This window comes from Eubalaena glacialis, chromosome 4 (assembly GCF_028564815.1).
Source record: "Eubalaena glacialis isolate mEubGla1 chromosome 4, mEubGla1.1.hap2.+ XY, whole genome shotgun sequence".
Lineage (NCBI taxonomy): Eukaryota > Metazoa > Chordata > Mammalia > Artiodactyla > Balaenidae > Eubalaena > Eubalaena glacialis.
The window spans coordinates 137,715,516-137,737,472 of NC_083719.1; the positions used below are offsets into that span (position 1 = coordinate 137,715,516).

Sequence of the window (21,957 nt, forward strand, 5' to 3'; positions counted from 1 at the left end):
CGCACCTACCTCCTGAAATCTGTTTCCTGCAATTCTGCCTTGCTTTCAAATCCTCTTCGTTGCCTTCCCTCAATATATTTGTGGACGAGAGTTATCATTTATAACTCTGCAGGTTTGTGAATTGCAGTGCCCCTGAGCTCCATTTGTCAACTCGCTTTTTTGGGAGCTGGCCGCAAAAGCGCAGAATTGCTTCAGGCCCTATTCTGGTTCGGGGGGGGGGGGCAGGCTGAGCCTGTGGTTCATTCTTCTTCCTGATGGAAAAATAGAGTGACCTGTGCCTGTCCCAACACCTAGAGCTAGTCTCTCATTGGTACCCCCTCTTCCCGTTCATCCTCAGGACAAATTGCAACCTGTACGAAAGAGGAGGTTAACGGTGCTGATTCTCCACGTAGGGAGATTGTTAGTAAAGCGGCTGGAATGGCGAACCCGAGCACAAGGAGAGGAGAAATGAGGTGCGTTTTAGAAACCTTTCCCGACCACACGGTGTACCATCTTCTGGGTTTCCCATGCATGTTTTCGATGTGGGAAGATGCCCTTGAACCTGGAGATTTGGGACCCATGGGATGGGTACCACGCAGTATGACTTTAAAGGGTCTGCGTTTGCTCACCCAACCTCAATAATCCTCTCAGCCCCAAGAGTGTCCAGCCTTATGTCTCATCCAGCTGTGGGTCTCGATATAGTCAATCCAGGTTGCATCAGAGCCCCTGAACGGATTTTGTAAGAATTTCTCTCTCTTTCACTGTCTTTGTTTTATGGGTTTTTTTTAAGTAATTTATGTTTATAATGGGGTTTAGCTGCTTTTCACTGCTGTGTTTATGCCGCTTTACACCCTCTTGATTCACTTCCAGAGAGATATCAATACATAGGTTTTAAGATTCTTACTAGTCAGATATATTCTTGTACAGTGAATAGGGGGTGTTTAGTCCAGTTCACTGAGCAGGTAGTGCTGATTTGCATTTCCTGCTTGCTTGATTGGCCTAAACGTGCCAGGAGGGAGAAGGGAAAGAGGTTCAGGGAGAGGGACAGAGAGCAGGAGATGGAGGGAGGCGAGGGAGAGAGAGGGGGGAGTGGGAGAGATAGATAGAGGGAAGGAGGGAAAGACAAAGTCGTCTCTCCCTCCCTCCCTCTATCCCTCTCTCCCTCCCTCTTTCCCTCTCCCTCGGTCCCTCTCCTCCCTCTCCCTCTCCCTCTCCCTCCTGCTCTCCCTCTCCCTCCCTGTCTCCATCTCCCTCAGTCCCTCCCAGAATTGGAGATATGGAGGAAGAGTCTGAGCCATGGGAGGGGTAGAGAGGGAGAGGGCGAGAGAGAGGGGAGAGAGGGAGAGAGGGAGAGGGAGAGAGGTGTCTTCCTTCCTCTCTCTCTCTCCTCCTTCTCTTCCTCTCTCCCTCTTCCCTCTCCCTCTCCCTCCATCTATCCCTCTACCCCTCTCCCTCTCCCTCGTCTCTGCCTCTCCCTCCGTCTCTCCCTCTCTGGGAGGGAGTGAGGGAGAGGGGGAGACGGAGGGAGAGGGAGAGACAGAAGGAGGGAGAGGGAGAGGGAGAGAGGAAGGGAAAGGGCGAGGGAGGGAGAGGGAGGGAGAGCGAGACGTCTCTCCCTCTCCCTCTCCCTCCACCTCCTTCTCTCTCTCCCTCCCTTCCTCTTCCTCTCCTAGAGGGAGGGAGGGGGAGGGAGGGAGAGCGAGAGACGGAGGGAGAGGAGAGGGATTGAGCGAAGGAGAGGGGGAGTTGGAGAAGGAGTTAGGGAGAGCGAGAAGGAGAGTGGGTGCCTGCTTCCCTCTCTGTCTCCCTGCCTCCCTCTCCGTGTCCCTCTCTCCCCCCTCTCCCTCTCCCTCTGTCTCTCCCTCTCTGAGAGGGAGGGAGAGGGAGAGGGAGGGAGAGTGAGAAGGAGGGAATGTGATGGAGGGAGGGAGAGGGAGAGAGGGTGAGGGAGAGAGGGAGAGAAGGAGGAGAGAGGGAGAGGGAGGGAGGAAAAGACATCTCTCTCTCTCCCTCTCTCCCCCCTCCCTCTCCCTCTCCCTCTCTCCCTCTCCCTTGTCTCTGCCTCTCCCTCCGTCTAGTCTCTCCCTCTCTGGGAGGGAGTGAGGGAGATGGAGAGACGGAGGGAGAAGGAGAGTTAGAGGGAGAGGGAGAGGGAGGAGAGGGAGGGAGGGAGAGGAAGAGAGGGAGGGAGAGAGGGATATAGGGAGGGAGGGAGAGATGTCTTTCCCTCCGTCCCTCTATCCCTCTCTCTCTCTCCCCCCCTTTCTCTCCCTCTCCCCCTCCCTCTCCTGCTCTCTCTCCCTCTCCCTCCACCTCCTTCCATCCCCAGAGAGGGAAGGAGGTGGAGGGAGAGGGAGAAGGAGGGAGGGAGGGAGAGGGAAAGAGGTAGAGGCAGAGCGGGACAGGGAAACAAGGACAGGGAAACAGGCACAGGAGATAGGGAGGGAGAGAGGGAGAGGGAGAGAGGAGAGGGAAGAGGGAGATGAAAGAGGGAGAGGAAAGAGGCAGAGGGAGAGAGGGAGAGGAAAGAGGGAAAGAGGGAGAGAGGGAGAGGAAAGAGAGAGAGGGAGAGGGAGAGAGGGAGGGAGAGAGGGAGAGACAGATGGAGAGAGAGAGAGGGAGAGGGAAAGAGGGAGAGGGAAAGAGGTAGAGGGAGAGCAGAACAGGGAAAGAGGGACAGGGAGAGAGGGAGGGATAGAGGGAGGAGAGGAAGCAGGGAGAAAAGAGAGAAAGAACACACCATCTACACTTCTGTCAAATGACACCGGGGATCCTTACACAAGCAGGAGAAAATAACACAGGGAGGCTCTTTCTCAGCTGGAACTGGAACTGCAGAGGGGGCCAAACACCACCAGGCTGGCCACACATGTCCAACCGCCGCTCCAGCCCCGTCAGCCGTGAGTCCGGTCACCAGGGCTCTGAGTGTCTGCTCCAGGGAGCTGGGGTTCACCCTCTCACCCGGGAGGCCGGGCCAAGACAGCAGGGCCCCGGGCTGGACACATAGGGGGAAAAGCATCCCCACAAGACAGCTTGTGTGAGCAGATTCAGCTGCCAGATTCTAGAGGCCCGGGACCACCCTGCGGCCCGTGAAACCAAGGAGCCACGAGGGTCTTGCATCGTGATTCCGGTCCGTTGGACTGTAAAGTTTATGTAGGGAATCTTGGAAACAGTGGTAACAAGCCTGAATTGGAACGAGCTTTAGGCTATTATGAACCACTCTGAAGTGTGTGGGGTGCTAAAAACCCTCCCGGCTTCGCTGTTGTTGAATGTGAAGATCCCTGAGATGTAGCCGATGCTGTCCGAGAACTAGATGGGAGAACACTATGTGGCTGCCGAGTAAGGGTGGACCTGTGGAATGGGGAAAAGAGAAGTCGAAATCGTGACCGCCTCCTTCTTGGGGTCGTCGCCCTCGAGATGATTATGGGAGGAGGAGTCCTCCACCTCCCACACATCTCCAAGATGGAGAGCCTTCTCTGTCAGCCAGAGCAGGTCCCTTTCTAGATATAGGAGAAGAGAGAGATCACTGTCCCAGGAGAGAAATCACAAGCCGTCCCGATCTTTCTCTAGGTCTCCTAGCCGATCTAGGTCAAATGAAAGGAAATAGAAGACCACTTTGCAAGAGGAGTGGTGTACAGGCAATAACTTCATTTGGCAGGAGTATGTACAGAAAATTCAAGTTTTCTTTGGGACTTCCGAAGCTTGGTGCACTTTTAAAATGTTTTGGTTGTTCACATTTGTTTGTCTCTTGGGACAGTGACACATAAAGGTGTCATTCTCTATGGTTTGAAATGGGTCATATGAGGCATGTAATATGAAGAATTGTTACCTTACAATGTTCCCTTAAGCAAAATTGAATTTGCTTTGAATTTTTGGTCTTGCCTAGACTGATAATAAAACTCTAACTCCTGCCCACCTAAAGTGTGATGTTTACTATTATGGAAACAACACTGGCAAACATTGAAAAGACTTTCTGTAGCTGGGATATGATATGCAGCTGTAGTTAAGCAAGCAGTCTTTAAAAGGTCCTGTGAACACAAGCCAGCAGGTAAAAATGAAAGCTGCACCCTTACCCTAGATTAGAGGTTTAATAATTCCACTAGTCTTCACACTGGACAAGAGGTTGTCCAGGGAGTTTAGAATCTAAGAAGTTTCAAGGAAGTTAGTTTACCTTTGAGTTAGGTCATAAGTCCCCTCTGTGATTGCTGTACATGAATACATAGCTCTTTGTGATATTTTTTGGAAATTTGAGATTATCAAGATACCAATGTCCTGCCAGATTAAGAGTATATTGTAGAGCTGAACTTTGAGTTACTGTGCAATTATTTTTTTTATGCTGTCATTTGTAATATGTTTTGTGAGAATCCTTGGGATTAAAGTTTTGGTTGCAAAAGAAAAAAGAAAAGAAAAGAATCCGCCTGCCAATGCAGGGGACACAGGTTCAAGCCCTGGTCTGGGAAGATCCCAGGTGCCGCAGATCAACTAAGCCCGTGGGCCACAACTACTGAGCCTGCGCTCTAGATCCTGGGAGCCAGAACTACTGAGCCCCCGTGCCACAACTACAGAAGCCCGCACGCAACGAAGACCCAACGCAGCAAAAAAAAAGACGATACTGGCCAGGTGATCAAGGGTAAAATCGTTTGTCATAAGTCCCGTTGATGGTGTGTATCCTTGATGTGACCTGAGGAGAATGGCATTTTTATCTCTGTCTGGATCTTCCGCCCCAAACCCCATAACTCCAGACCAACCATAAGAAAACATCAGAAAACAAACAGACAAACAAATTGAGGGACAAAATACCTGACCAGTCCTCCTCAAAACTTTCAAGGTATCAAAACCCAGAGACGTCTGAGAAATGTCACAGCCCAGAGGAGACTGGGACAGAAAAAGGATGTTAGGGGAAAACTAGGGAAATTCTAATCAAGTGTGGACTTTAGTTAATAACAATGTATCCATCTTGGTTCCTTAGTTGGATAAACATGTCGTACTAACGTACTAACGTGTTGGAAATAGGGGTACTGGGTCAGGGTCCACGGCACTCTGTACACTCTGTACAGATCTTTGCAACTTTTTTGTAACTCTAAGCTACTCTAAAATTAAGCGAGTACTGAACAGAGATAAGAATGTTATTTCCCTGATTTGAACATGCCTGAGTTTCTTTTCATGGTCACATTTTTGCTATCTGGATGTGTCTTGGAATCAGTAGCAAAGGAGAGTTGCCAGCCCCTGGGAAGATGTGGGTGGTTTGCAGGTGGCTTGCTCTGGAGCTGAAGACCACGCTGGGAAGTCTGCAGCCTCGGGCTGCACTTAGAACCATGGGAGGGGATGGGCCAGCTCAGTTAGGGATGGAACCTATAAATAAAACTTTTTTCTTTTCCATATGGCTTATCACAGGATATTAAATATAGTTCCCTGTGCTAGACAGTAGGACGTTGTAGTTTATCCATCCTATATTTAATAGCTTGCACCTGCTAACCCCAAACTCCCAATCCAACCCTCCCTCACTGTTTCTCCCCCTTGGCAACCACAAGTCTGTTCTCTATGTCTGTGAGTCTGTTTTTGTTTCGTAGACGAGTTCATTTGTGTCGTATTTTAGATTTCACATATAAGTGAGATCATATGATATTTGTCTTTCTCTTCTGACTTACTTCACTTAGTATGATAATCTCTAGGTCCATCCACGTTGCTGCAAATAGCATTATTTCATTCTTTTTATGGCTGAATAATATTCCATTGTATATATGTACCACATCTTCTTTATCCATTCATCCATCAGTGGACATTTAGGTAGCTTCCATGTCTTGACTCTTGTAAATAGTGCTGCAATGAACATTGGGGTGCATGTATCTTTTCTTTCTTTCTTTCTTCCTTCCTTCCTTCCTTTCTTTCTTTCTTTCTTTCTTTCTTTCTCTCTTTCTTTCTTTCTTTCTCTCTTTCTCTCTCTCTTTCTTTCTTTCTTTCTTTCTTTCTTTCTTTCTTTCTTTCTTTCTCTCTTTCTTTCTTTCTTTCTCTCTTTCTCTCTTTCTGTCTTTCTCTCTTTCTTTCTTTCTTCTTTTATTGTCACATGGCATGTGAGATCTTAGTTCCCTGACCAGAGATGGAACCCATGCCCCCTGCACTGGAAGCAGGGATTCTTAACCACTGGACCACCAGGGAAATCCCAGGGGTGTATGTATAGTTTTGAATTAGAGTTTTCTCCGGATCTATGCCCAGGAGTGGAATTGCGGGACCCTATGGCAGCTGTATCTGTTCCTGCACATCTCACATCAACCACCTGCACTCCAATCCTTGCTCTCAACGTCATCTTCGGGGAACCCAACCTGCGACAGGGACCTTGACAAGAAGAAATGGCTCAGGGAAAAGCTACCTGCACAGGGAGGAGATAGAGGCCATCGCCCCTGGGGTGCGGCGGGGAGAGTGGGCACAGAGATTTGTCATTTCACTCCCGATACTCATCTCAGCCCTCCTGGCTGCCCCACTCTAGGTCACCTCGGGATACAGAGGTGACCCGGTTAGAGTCCCTGCCTGTGCAGGAATCTGGGGGCACCAGCGGGTCTGAATAATATTAGTGCAGGGTCTCCCCCGTGGCACTGGGGTTATTCGGGGCAGGTCATCCTCTGCTGAGGGCCCCTCCTGGGCACTGTGTGGGGTTTAGCAGCATCCCTGGCCGCACCCATTTGATTCCAGGGGCCCCTCCCCACCAGTTGTGACAACCACAGATTTTCCCCACACATCACGGAAGAACTGGGTGAGGCTGGGGCAGGATGGCCCTGGGCGAGGACAGCTGTGTTGAAGCAACCAGCCTGGCCAAGGGCAAGGTCTGCCCCAATCCCATCAGCGCCTGCATTTAGAACTGCCCCTTTCCTCTCCCACCTCCCCTGCCCTGCAGTGGTCTCCGAGACATCATCCCCATGTAATAAATCACACCTTCTCAGTTTACTGTTTGCTGCCCTCGCTAGAACGTGAGCTCTTTGAGGACAGGGATTCTGTTATGTCCCCAGCACCTAGAAGAGTGTCTGCTGTGTAGTAGATGCTTCATAAATACTTGCTGAATAAAGGAGTTGAATAAAGGGATGAGTGGATGAATGAATGAAGGTTACAATGGAAGGAGGGGGGAGATTCCCTTTCTGGCTCTCGGTGGTTGGGAGAGCAAGTGAAAGATCCATCCTAAATAGGCTGACCAGCCTTCTGGGGTTCCCCGGGACTGAGGGTTTCCCCAGAGTTCCAGCGTTCAAACCTGAGCGGTCATGGGCAAACTGGGGGTGGGTGTTGGTCACCCTATCTAAACACAGTAACAATTCCAGCTGCAATAGCAATGGCCAATGACCTCTACGGTCTTATTGACCATGCACAGTTCTTTACCTGGCGGGGAAGGGTGGGCCAGGATTGGAATTCTGGTGATCCAGGGCGGGTGAGGGCACACCCCGGGCTTGTGTAGGGGAGTCCAGGAAGGTTCTGGAGGAAGAGACAGTGACACAGGAAGGAGGGAGGAGTCTAAGGAAGAACGTCCCACATGACAACGTGTGCCAATGGCCCTGGGCCCAAGGTCACACCTGACCAGGACTTGCATTTTTTTTTCTAATTTACTTTTTCCCACATGGATATGCAATTGTCCTAATGCCATTTATTGAAAACTCCTTAATTTCCCCACTTTCTGTCATATCAAGTTCTCATATATCTGTTTCTGGACCTTTATTCTATACCATAGAGCTATACGTCCCATCCTTGCACCACTAGGGCTGTTTCATCACTATAACTTTATTTTTTATTCATTTATTTTTTTGGCCGTGCTGTGCGGCATGTGAGATCTTATTTCCCTGACCAGGGATCAAACCCGCGTCCCCTGCAGTGGAAGCTCGGAGTCTTAATCACTGGACCTCCAGGGAAGTCCCTAGGGCTTGCTTTGACATCCATCGAATGGTGGCAGGTGGGCACGGGGAGCAGCTGTCTGTGAGCCATCCTGTGTAGAAATGCAGTGTGGAGGGGAGGACAGATGGAGCGGGAGGGGCAGAAGTGGAGGAGGGAGGGAGGGAGGGCGGGCGAGAGACAGACAGAGAGTTTCCGGAGACAATAGCTCTGGCCGTGTGCTAGGGCATGAAAGCTGAAAATAGCTCCTAGTGCTGGGAGCCTTGGAGCCAGAGCCTGGGAGCCAGGGTGACTGGCTCTCCTCCCTGGTGTGTGTGTGTTGGTTGGGGGGGGGGTGGCTCTGGGTTTCTCAGGCTGGGAATGGGGTGCACAGAGCAGGGACGGAGCAGGGACCCTTCTCTCGGGGACCTCGTGGGCCATCCTCAGCTCACAAAGCTGAGCCACTCCTGGCCCTACGAGTAGGGGGCTTATCCTCCCTGTCCCCTGGATCATACCCGCTCACACACAACTTCCCTGTGTGTGTTCCCAGCAACCAAGAGAATCTGTTTTTAAAAGATTTGGGGGAGGGGGGTAAACATACAAACAAGAGCAGAATGGATACTTTTTCAGAATGTGAATGGCTCTGTGTAAACCCACCCCCAGGGTAACCACAGTCCTGACCTCTAACACCCTTGACGAGTCAGCCTTGGTCTGGGCTTGCGGACCCACGAAAGCTTCCTCATCCGCTCCTTCAGATCCCATCTCTCCCTCGACGTCTTTGTGAGAAGCACTCGGGGAAGTGGGACTGCTAGGCTGTCCTGCTGCTAGAACTCCACCTGGGTTCCACCAGGCTCCAGCCCCCCGCCCTGTGCACCTCTCTGACCCTGAGGCACCTCAACTGGTAGGAGCCACATCACCTTCCCTCCTGGGATTTGTGACACTTAAGGGAGACACCGAAAGGACAAGCCTTTGGCTCCCTGGCTGGCAAAGAGCAGGTACTCAATTGTCATAAGTGTCCGTATCAGTGAGGGTTCTCCAGACAAACAGAATCCATAGGGTGTGTGTGTGTATATACACACACACATACATATGTACACGCATACAAAAATATACAGCTGTGTATATATGCAGTATGCATACACACATATACACATATAGTATATACAATACACACATACATATATACACACATATAAAATGCAGTTTGTATATATACAGTATGTATACACACATATACACATAATATATACAATACACACATACATATACACTATACATACACACATATAAAATGCATAGTTTGTATATATACAGTATGTACACATACGTATAACATATGCAATATACACACCTAGGTACATATATATCATACATATATACACACATACAAAGATATCTAGGTGTGTATTAGACAGTATACATACGTACACATATAATATATGCAATACATACACGTACATACATATAGACACACATATACACCTACATATAAAAGCATATAGCATAAAAATATATATGTACTGTATATATAAATTCATCGTATATATACATACATATATCATATATATAAGATATATACACATACATATATACAATGTATACACACACATACACACCTATATGTAAATATGCGCATGTACATACACATATAAATACATACGCAAGTGTGTATATAATAGTATATACATATATACATATAATACCTAGAAACATATACACATACAGGTATACAACATATATACACACCTATATATAAATATACACTGTATACATACATACATACAGTGTACATATACTGTATATATACACACACCCATATATCAATATATGGGTGTGTGTATATATACAGCATGTTCACATATATAATATGTATACTATATATATACACATACATACATGTATACAATATATACATACAAATATATAAGCTTGTATGTATACTGTATATAGTACTTACACATATACTACAAACGCACGCACATATAAACATGTGTACACATATATATAATACGTATACACACATATACAAATTAATAGGCTTGTATATATTCAGTATTTTTACATATACAGTTTTGTTTTAAGGAGTTGACTCATGTGACCGTGAGGCAGGCAAGTCAGGGCAGGACTCTGGGCTGGAGACACAGGGAAGAGCTGATGTCCCAAGGCCATTGGAGGAACAGTTCCCTCTTTCTACGGAACCTCATTTTTCTCTCCAGTCCTTCAACTAATGGACGAGGCCCACCCACGCCGTGGCATTGACAATCTCCTTTACGCAAAGTGGACCAATTTCAGTGTTCATCTCTTCTGAAAAATACCTTCCTGGCCACATTTGGAATAATGTTTGTGGTTGCCGGGGCCCCACGCAGTGCACACATGAGATTAACCATCCCCGTGGCGATGATGACACTTTATTTTCTCCCTTGACCATTGTCACTACTATTCCAATTAAAATGGCAGCGCCATGAGGACAGGGCATTTCCTTTTTTGCCAGTACTGAGCGTCCAGGGTCTGGTGCCTAGCATAGGCTAAATACACAGCATTTTTGTGAACAGAAGCTGGGATTCCGGCTGTCATATTTAATGAGGAATTATAGTCTTATTATTCGGGGGGAGGTGTCATGGTACGTCAAGGGCGGGAGTCGAACCCGCCACCCCAGGCCCCGAGGGATCTCCCCGGGTCCCCACTTCGGGCCGGTGGGTGTGGCCGGGGGCAGCCGAACACGTGCTTGCGTGCGTACGTACGTGCGTGAGAGGGGGCGTGTCCACGGGGCGGGCGGTGCTCGCCGCGAGTGAGTGGTTCAGCCCAGCCCTGGCTCATTGTGCTTGCCTCACGCCGGCCCCAGTTGGCAGCAGCGCTGGAGGCCCCGGGCCTGTGACAACAAAGAGGGAGCCGGGGGCCGGACGGGAGCGCGGCGGCGGCGGCGGCGGCTGAGGCCCAGGCCAGGCCCCCTCCCCTCAGCCTCCCGCCCGCCTGCCCCGCCCCCGCCGGCGGCGCCCCGCCCCTCCCCCAACCGCCAGACTAGCCTGGTGCGGGGGCCGCGCGTGAAGACATGGGGGAGAAGCTGAGGCTGGAGTCGCCCGTGGGGGCCGAGCCCGCCGTCTACCCGTGGCCGCTGCCGGTCTACGTGAGTGCCGCCCGTCCCCTCTTCCCGGACCCCCGCCTCTCTTCCCCCACGGCGCGCGCTGAGCCCACCAAGAAACGGAGCGACTCGAGTCGCCAGACCCTCTTTGGAGCCCCCTTTCCCGCCCCGCCGTGGTTCTCCGCGGCCGTTTCCAGCCCCCGCGTGTAGCGTGGGCAGAGGGGAGCCGGGGCCGGCCGGGGGCGCAGACTTGGCCGCGGGGACCCCGCGCTTCCGAGGGGCGCCCGAGCTGGTCTGCCGTTGGCTCTGTAGGGCTGAGGACCCCGGTCCCCCCCGCCCCCGGCCTGGACTGCCGGCGGGCTTGCCCTTCCGTACTTTATGATCTGACACGTCGGGTTTCTTTTTCCTGACCAGCTTTACCAGCGTCCCCTGATAATGTGTTAGATATTCAAGTTTTAGGGCCCGGTCCCAGCCCTATGGAATCAGCAACTCTGGTGGGGCTCAGTGATCTCTGTTACAACAGGCCCTCCAGATGATTTTTATTCACCTTAAAGTTTGAAAATATCTGCATTGTCAGCTGGCCAAAGCGTCCACCAGCAGGTGAAGGGGAGTGGCGCCTGGAAAAGATAGGGACTAGCCAAGGCAAGTACAGCAGCATTTGCCGTGGTAGTAATGGAGAATGCCTTTTCTCCACTGGTTGGCACAGACTAGTATCTGGGAGCAGTGGCAGGGTTATTTAGGATGCTTTACATTTCAATGTAGAGTGACCGCTGTCCTGGTTTGCCAGGGACTTCCCCTGTGTGAGCACTTAAAATCTCATCCTGGCAAACCCCTTAGCCCTGGGTTTGAAAAACTTAGGGAATAACATGAAATTTAGGGGAAACATGATCTAGGTTTTGGGCAAGTCACAAGTGCTAATTAAAGCTAAGCAAGTATGGACAACATCTAGCCTTCTTTACCCCTTTGCGGGGAGGTAAATCTGATTGGGTGAAAGGACTTATTGTTAAGAGATCTTTGTAGAAACATCCCCTTCTGCTTAGTCCGCTGGTTCTCAGTTCTGGCTAGACATTGGCATCGTCTGAGGAGATTTAAAATGATTTTATTGGTCTAGGATGACCAACTGTCGGTGTGAGGGTTTTAAAAAAGTGCTTCAGATGATTCTAATGTGCAGCCAAATTTAGGTGTCACTGCTTAAGCTTTTGAACCGCTGCTACATATTTTCACCTCATCTTCCTATGAGAATATCCAACTGTAGTTGAGGTTTGTTTTTTTTTCTTTTTCTTTTTTTAACTGTCTTATTATAAGATTTATTGTCTTAAATAAGATTGAATGTACAGAAAATCCTGCTAGTCCATCTGGTATAGCTGGATACCCAGAATAATATCGTTAAGATATATACCATTTAAGTATTGTGACTGGCCTTTTAAAAATTAACATATGCATTAAATTAGTATTGATAGTATAGATCTCTTTCGAAGTTGTCATGTTGGGGAGCTATACCTCTAATCTGCTGCCATTGCTAAATATCTGGACACCTCTTATTAGGAATTGCTTTTAAAAATCTTTAGGGATTAAAACCAAGATTGCTGTATTATTTGTACTGGGACCACAAAAACCTCACAAAGTTCCCCCGCTGTACCTTCTACCTCCATCTCTAACCCTTGGCAACTTCTAATGTGTTCTCCATCTCCACAGTTTTGTTATTTTAAGAATAATATGTAAACATAATCATGAATTACTTAATCTTCGGAGATTGGCTTTTTAAAATTTTTCCCTCGGCATCATTCCCTTGAAGTTCATTTCAATTTTTGCATATATTAATACTTTGTTCCTTTTTGTTGCTCGGTAGTATTCTATCATAAGATTTTATCACAATTTGTTTCAACATTCACCCATTGAAAGACATTTGGGTAGTTGCCAGTTTTTGGCTATTATAAATAAAACTGCTATGAACATTTATGTGTAAGTTTCTGTGGGAACTTCATTAAGTTTTTGTTTCTTTTGGATAAATGCTCAAGAGTACAATTACTGCATTGTAGGGTGAATCTACTTTTAGGATTAAAAGAGACTGTCAAGCTGTTTCTCAGAGTGGCTAAACCATTTTATTTTCCCACCAGTGATGTGACATAATTTTTCTACGTACTCGCCAGCATTTGATGTTGTCACTATACTTTAATTTTAGTTATTCTCTGATATCTCATTATGGTCTTAATTTGCATTTCCCTGATGGCTAACGATGTTGAACATCTTTTCCTGTGCTTCTTTGCCATGTGTATATTCTCTTCCATGAAATGTCTGTTCCTGTCTTCTGCCTATTTTCTAGTTGGATTTTTTTAAGTTGTTTGGAGAGTTCTTTGTATATTATAGATACAAGTCATTTGTCTCATATGGGATTTTCAAATATGTTTTCCCACTGTGTAATTTGAGTTTTCATCCACTTAAAAGGATCTTCTATGAAGCATTTTTAACTCATTTTGATGAGATCCAATTTATCAGTTTTTGCTTTTATTGACCATACTTTCGGTGTCAAGTCTAAGAATTATTCACCTAGTTCTAGATGCCAAAGATTTTCTCCTATATTTTTTTCTAAAAATGTCCTGCTTTTACGTTTAAGATTATGATCCACTTTGATTTAATTTTTGTGTAAGGTGTGTAAGGTTTAGGTTAAGGTTCATTTTTTGTTTGTTTGTTTTTGTCGAGGGATGTCCAACTGTTTCAGTACCATTTTTTGAAAAGTCTATTCTTCCTTGATAGCTTTTGCACTGCTGTCAAAAACAAGTTAAATGTATTTATGTCAGTCTATTTCTGGGTTCTCTGTTCCATTCCATTGATCTATGTATCTACCCTCCATCATTACTGCAAAATCTTGAAATTGGGTGGATTAATTCCTCCCATTTTAATCTTCCTTTACAAATTGTTTTAGCTATTCTTCAGCCTCTTCTTACCATATAAATCTTAGAATAAGCTTGTCTATATCCACAAAAACCTTGAGGTCATTTTAAGAGTAATTGTGTTAAGCCTCTTAACTTGGGGAGAATTGACATCTTTATTATGTTGTGTGTTCTAATCCATGAACAAGGTATATCTCCCTATTTGTTTGGGACTTTTAAAATTTTCTTCATCAGCATTTGGTAATTTTCAGTATAGAGGTCCTATAAATGTCTTATTGGGCTTATATTTAAGTATGTATTTAGGTCAGTTGTAAATGGCATCACATATTTTTATTTAAGCTTCTACACGTTTGTTATTAATATATAATTTGATAAAATTGTGTTGATCTTGCACTCTAAAACATTTACAAACTAATATTATTTCTCAAGCTTTTTGTGGATTCCTTGGTATTTTCTCCATTTAGATTATCATCTCATCTTCAGATATAGACAGTTTTAGTTTTCCTTATTCAATATAATAGGATATATTACTATTCAACATTCAGTAGGATATATTCCTTCTTATTCAACATAGTAGGAATAGTCCTTTTATCTTTTAAATAAATTTTTTAAAAATTTAACTTTTCAATTTATGTATTTATTTATTTTTGCTTTATTTTCTTACTAGAACCTCCAGTAATATATTGAATAAAAGTGGTGAGAGCAGATATCGGTGCCTTGTTTCTGATCTTACAGAGAAAGCATTCAGTCTTTCACAGTTAAATATAATGTCGGTATAGGTTGTTTGTAGATCATCTTTATGAGTTTCAGGATGTTCCTTTTCTATTCCTAGTTTGCTTGGAGTTTTTTTTCTTCTTTTTTTAAAATCATGAATGGGATTGGATTTTGTCAAATGCTTTCTCTGCATTAATGGATAGGATCACATGACTTTTCCCCCTTAATCTATTGGATATGGTGGATTACATTGTTTGATTTTCAAATATTTAACCAACTTTGCATAACTGGAATAAATACCACTTGGTCATGGTATATTATTCTTTTTATATATTTCTGGATTTAATTTGCTAATATTTGGCTGAGCATTTTTACAGCCAATTTCATAAAAAATATTGGTCTGTAGTTTTCTTCTTTCTATACTATCCCTGTCTGGTTTTGGTATCAAGGTAATACTGGCTTCATAAAATTAATTAGGAACTGTTCCCTCTACTTCTATTTCTTATCAAGTCATGTAAAATTGGTGTTAATTTTTTAAGTCTTGGGTGAAAGTGAAACATCTAAGCCTGAATATTTCTTTTGGGAGTTTTTAAATGAAAAGTCAGTGTTTCTAATGGTTACAGGAAAATTGAGATTATCTAGTTCATCTTGGCTGAGTTTTAGTAGTTTTGGGTGTAGAAGCATTGGTCCATTTCATCCACATTTTTGAATTTATAGTGTAGACTTGTTCATAATAGCTTGTCCCTTATTAACCTGCAGGATATGTCATGGTATCCCTGGTTGCATTTCTGATATCTGTGATTTGTGCCATCTCTCTTTTTATCTTTATCAGTCTTGCTACACCTTTATTGATTAGATTGTTTATTTCAAAGAACCAGCCTTTTGTTTCATTGATTTTTTCCCCCCTATTTTCCTGTTTTCAGTTTCATGGATTTTTGTTTCATCCTTATTATTTCCTTCTTTCTGCTTGTTTAGTGTTTTTTCCTCTTCCGTTTTTACTATTTTAATATAGAAAATTAGATTATTGCTTTGAAATATTTTCTTTCCCAATTTAGTCCTATAAACTTCCCTTTCAGCATTGCTTTCACTTCATTCCACAAACTTTGATCTGTTATATCTCCATTTTCTTTTATTCTATGCATTTAAAATTTTTTCCTTGACTTTTTACCCATGAGTTATTGGGAATTGTGATGTTTAGTTTTCATGTGATTGAAGATTTTCCTGTTGTCTTTCTGTTATTGATTTCTAGTCTGATTCCATTATGGCTAGAGAACATACTCTCTATGATTTTAATTCTTTTAAATCTGCTAGTGTTTTTTTAATCACCCAGTATATGGTATATGAGTGAATGTTCCATGGACACTTGAATATGTATTTTGCTTTTATTGAGTGTGTTCTTTAAATGTCAGTTATATCCTGTTGATTGATGATGTTTTCAGTTCTTCCATATCCTTGCTGATTTTTCTCTCTGGTAGTTCTATAAATTGCTGTGTTGAAGTCTCAAATAATAATTGTGGATTTAAAATTTTCTCCTTTTACCTTTTTCAGTGTTTGCTTCATGTGTTTTGAAGTTCTGTTGTTTGGTGCACACACATTTAGTATCACTAGGTCATCTAGGTGGATTATTCCTGTTATCTTTATGTAATGACCCTCTTTGCCCCTATTAATTTCCTTTGCTCTGAAATCTACTTTATCTGATATTAATATAGCCATTCCTGCTTTTTCTGATTAATGTTCATATGATATATCTTTTTCATCCTTTTACTTTGAACTACCTATATCATGATGTTTAAAGTAAGCTTCTTATAGACAGTATATAGTTGGGTCATGCTTGTGATTTTTTCATCTACTCTTCCAATCTCTGTCTTTGACTTGGTTATTTAGATCATTTACAGTTAATATAATTATTGCTATGTTAAAGATTAGGTCTACCATTTTATTTTTTGTTTTGTCTTTTACCTTAGTTTCTCAATCCTGTGTTTCTCTTATTTTGCCTTCTTGTGCATTACTTAAGCATTTTTTAATAAGTGCATTTTAATCTAATTTATTTATAATCATTTGTGTATACTGTTTGTATAGTTTTCTTAGTGGTTGCTTTTGGCATTACACTATACATATGTAACTTATCATAGCCTACTGGAATCAGTGTTTTATTACTTCAAGTGAAGTTTCAAAATTTTACTTCCATTTAGGTCTCTTAATATTCCCCAGTTTTAAAGTATGATTTTCTGTAGTATTTCCTTTATATACATTGAGAACCACATCAGATGGTGTCATAATTTTTGCTTTGACCATCATATAGAATTTAAGAAACTCATGAGGCTAATGATAGTCTCTTATATTTACCCCATTTGTTTTCACCCATTCCATTGTTCCCCTTTTCTTTCTGAAGTTCCCAGTCTTCTGTTATTGTTTTTTTATGTTTTCATAACAGTAGGTGATATCTGGGCTTTCCAGTGCCATTGGATATGAGTTTCAGGAAACACTGAGCCTGGCTCACTTGATGCTACTGAGTTGGAGGGTTTGTATATGTTGGGCCTGTTGACACAGCAGATGCTAGCAGATTAGACTAATGTTGATGGGACTAGTGCCACAGGAGGATGCATTCCCATTCAGGCTATGCTGCTGCTACAGTAGATCAAATCCCCCTTTGCCCCAAGTGTGGGGCAGTGACCTGCTGCTGTCACTGTTTCTTTATTAGGCTGCTTTTGCCTCAAGTGTGTGGTGGGATCCCTTGGAAGCTGCTGCTGCTGTCAATCACAAGGTTAAATTCATTTTAGAAATACTTAAATATAAATATATAGCCTGGCTCTTGTAGGACCTCTGTATTTGTTTTTTATTGCTTTCATACGAATTACCACAAATTGAGTGACTCAAAACAACGTAAATTTATTACCTTACAAGTCTGACATTGGTCTCAATTGAGTAAAGTAAAAGTGTTGGCAGGATCGACAGATGAATGGATAAAGATGTGGCACATATATACAATGGAATATTACTCAGCCATAAGAAGAAATGAAATTGAGTTATTTGTAGTGAGGTGGATTGACCTAGAGACTGTCATACAGAGTGAAGTAAGTCAGAAAGAGAAAAACAAATACCGTATGCTAACACATATATATGGAATCTAAAAAAAAAAGAAAAAATTGTTATGAAGAACCTAAGGGCAGGACGGGAATAAAGACTCAGCCATAGAGAATGGACTTGAGGACACAGGGAGGGGGAAGGGTAATCTGGGATGAAGTGAGAGAGTGGCATGGACATATATACACTACCAAATGTAAAATAGATAGCTAGTGGGAAGCAACCACAAAGCACAGGGAGTGGAATCCTGCAGTGTTTGCTGATGGGTCATTTTGGAAGAGCTGACTTTCAGTCTGAAGCTCTGCCTGTTTGCATCTGAAGAATCTGCATTTAAGGAGAGGGTGTATGAGGAAGGGGGTGTAGGAGGGACAAAGGTGTCTGGGGTGCAGATGAGCCAGGACCTGACCAGCTGCCTTTTGGGTCCTCTGGTCCCATCTCTTGGTGTGTGCCTCATCTGCATCATCACTGTCCCCGCTGGCACCCCTGGGGTGTTGTTGTCTGAGTGAGATTCCCCTGGTGCCCCTGCTCTCCTCCCCTCCTCCTGCTGGTTGGGGAGGGAACTGCTTGCTGTGTGGTCTCTACTCCTGAGGCACGAAGGACCCTGTAGCATGGACCTGCAGAGTGTGGGGTGTGGTCCCAAGAGCATGGGGCCCACATAGGACACAACGTTGGGGAGTGACAAGTATTAGGGCTGCCTCATCACTGACAGGGAATGTTGCCCAGATCCTGCTCGGGAGGGTGTGGTGGGTGGCCTGGGACCCTAGAGGCCCCATTCCTATCCTGGAGCTTGGAGAGTGCATCCCCATGGGCTCCAGATTCACCCCATATCTCAGCCATTTCCCTCTGTCCTGTCTTTGAACTTAGGAAAACGAGCTCTCTTGTCCACAACATAGGCCTGGTCCTGTTGGTATCAGGATTCTTTAAGTTAGGCGTCCTGGGATAGCTCTTTTTAGGCCTGAGAAGGAACAACTCAGGAGTGTACAACAATTTCAGATGAAACTAATATTCAATGACTATCTCTAACTACTCGGTTGTTGACTTCTATTAGTCATTATTCTCCTGGTTTTAGCTCTGATGTGGGAATTACAGAGGAGTCAACATTTAAATCTTCATAATCTGTGTATTTGTAGCTTCCGTATCATTACTGACCCATAGTTTTTTATGGTTTGGGAAGAGTTATTGATTTCATGTATCATGTAAAGGATTCACAATGATGATAGGGCAATTAAGATTACAATAATGGCTAGTAAATTGTTCACATTTTCTCTACCTGTGCATCTATTGTATGCATATGAGTTAGTTTAGATGTCAATATTAGTGAAATGATATAGATGACTAGAGAACTTATTTTAAAAATCACTATTCATGTGTGATGATGAAAATGTAAAAGTTCTTCCATTATCGGTGATGTTATATCTTGAGAGCCTAGATGAAATTGATATGCCTTAGTGATATACAGGATTTTAGCCTATGATTTAACTTTGACAAAGCTACATCACTTTTTACTTTTATCTCATTTATTGAAAAAGACATAATTGTTATGGTGTTGGCTTGAAACTGGTTGAGAAGGACTTGAGTCCTTCCTTATTTTACATTTACATAGGTAGGATCTTGAAACATAGGATATGGTGGAGGCCATTCATGTAACCATTCTAGGTTAGGAGTAGCAATTTCCACTGCTAAGACTTCTTGTTTAGACACAAATGCTTTTCAAAGTATGAAGATTATTAGCATTACTGCTGCTACTGAGATGAATGAGCCTAAAGACAAAATATTTCATGTGGTGTGTGCCTCAGGGTACTCAGACTAACGTAGTGACATCCCTGAGAGGCCAAGAAAGTGCTGCAGGAAGTCATATTTACTACTACAAATATACTTGTGAAGTGAATTTTTGCTCATGCTGAGTTAACTGTATAACCTGAGAATAGTGGGAATCAGTGTAGGAAGCCTCCTATAATAGTGAAGACGGCTCGCATGGACATTAGGTCGTGGAAGTGTGCTACTACATAGTATGTATCCTGGAGGACAATGCCTGGGGGTGAGTTGGCTAAGATGATTCCTGTCAAACCACCTACTATAAAAAGAAAAACTAAAGCCTAAAACTCATAGTATAGTGGGAAGTCATATAATATTACCTCCGTGAACAGTTGCTAACCAGGGACTTCCCTGGTGACGCAGTGGTTAAGAATTCGCCTGCCAATGCAGGGGACACGGGTTCGAGCCCTCGTCTGGGAAGATTCCACATGCCGTGGAGCAAAAAGCCCGTGCGCCACAACTACTGAGCTGCTCTCTAGAGCCTGCAAGCCACAACTACTGAAGCCCACACGCCTAGAGGCTGTGCTCTGCAACAAGAGAAGCCACTGCAATGAAAAGGTCGCGCACCGCAACCAGAGAAAGCCCACGTGCAGCAACCAAGACCCAACGCAGCCAAAAAAAAAGAAAAGAGAAAAAAAAATTAAAGAGTTGCTAATCAGCTAGATACTTTTAGTCCTGTAGGGATAGAAGTAATTACGGTAGCTGATGCAAAGTATGCTCCTGAGTCGACAGCTATCCCTATGGTAAACATATGATGGGCCCACAAGAGAAATCCTAAAAAGCCAGTGGACATGACTCATACTAGTCCCAAATAGCTGAAAGGCACTTTTTGTCCTAAATAGTATGTAATGATATGTGAGATTATAACAACTCCTGGTAGACCATGAATACAGACTTCAGGGTGACCAAAGAGTCAAAATAGGTGTTGGTATAGGATTCGGTCTCCTCCTGCAGGGTCAAAGAAAGTAGTGTTTAGATTTCTATCTCTTAACAGTATGGCAATTCTGGCTGCTCGGACTGAGAGTGGTAATGATAGTAATATGGCTATAGTTGGGAAAGATTAAACAAATACTGGTGTTTGGTATTGGGATATGACTGCTAGTTTTGTATTAAAGACTATAGTAATAAAAGTAATAGCACCAAGAATTGAAGAGACACCTGCTAAATGTAAGGAGAAAACGGTTAGGTCGACAGAGGCTCCTTCATGGGCCAGATTGCAGGCTAGAGCTGAATATACGGTTCCACTTGTACCAGAACCAGCTTCTACTATTGGTGATATGAGTAGGAGTAAGAATGATGGGGGAAGTAGTCAAAAGTTTATATGATTTATTTGGGGAAATGCTACTTCTGGTGTCCGAGTTATTAGTGGCCCAAGTCAGTTTTCAAAGCCTGCAATCATAATGGGTACAACTATAAAGAAAATTATTACAAGTGCAGGGACTGTTATGACTACCTTACAGATTTGGGCATCTCCAAGTAGCGCTCCAGGTTAGCATAGCTCAGCCAGGATTAAAATACTTAAGGCGCTGCCTGCTACTCCAGCTCAAGCACCAAATAGTAAAGATAAAATGCCGATATCTTTGCGATTTGTTGAAAATAATCAGCAGTGTATGAACAGAGGTAAAATGACTGAGTTAGCATTAGACTCTAAATCTAAAGACAGAGATTGAGCCCTCTTTCTGGCAAACCCTGTGGTGAATCAACAAATTGAATTGTAACTTGAGAGAAGCAGCTTCAATTCTGCCGGTGATTTTCCTGCCTTTTTTTTTTTTTCTTCTTTTTTCTTTCTCAAAGGCAGGAGAAGTAGATTGAAGCCAGTTGACTAGATGATTTGCCTGTTAACTAAAATTTCCTGGGGTTAAAACTCATCAATCTCGTAAGGATTTGGCTTAATTACAATGTTTGCTTTGCATTCAGTTGATGTAGGATAAAGTCCTGCAGTCCTTATTTTTAGAAATTAAGTAAATTGTACTTTATTAGGGTTTTGAAAGCTCTTGGTCTAAACTAACCTAAATTCCTAGTCCAGCACTGATAGGATGGGTGTTATGGGTAGTAATCGTGTGGCTATTATGATGAGTAATGATAGGAAAGTTAGGGTTTTGTATTGTATGTTTTGTTTTGTATGTTCAAATTGTTGTACTTTTGTGTTGTTTAATGAAGGGAATATAGTTAGTGATGTGGATTATGTTAGCTGCAAGTAGAAATATATGCTGAGGACTGCTGTGATGGCTATTAGTGTTGGTAGAATGATGTTATCATTTTTGTTATCTCTTGGATAATTATTCATTTGGGTCAAAACCCTGATAATGGTGGGCGACCTCCTAATGACACTATAATGCTGAGGATAAGGATCCTGATGGGAGGTGTTTTATCTCATGTGTGTGATAATGATACTCTTGTAGTACATGATCTGGGTATAAATAAGAAGAAGATAGTGTTGTTATGATATAAATTAGTATGTTTAGGATTGTTATACTTGGAATATACATGATAATAGCTGTTATTCATCCTATATGGGCAATTGATGAGGAGGCTGTAATTTTTTCCAGGTGA

General features: G+C 43.7%; 1 long non-coding RNA gene across 1 annotated transcript in view; it reads left to right on the forward strand.

Moving 5' to 3' along the window:
• Window positions 1-10,860: 10,860 nt before the first annotated feature.
• LOC133090108 (uncharacterized) overlaps window positions 10,861-21,957 on the forward strand; it is a 49,936-nt gene continuing 38,839 nt past the window's right edge. The window contains exon 1 of the long non-coding RNA XR_009700779.1: window positions 10,861-10,945. This is a non-coding gene — a long non-coding RNA (uncharacterized LOC133090108). The remainder of the gene's footprint in view (window positions 10,946-21,957) is intronic.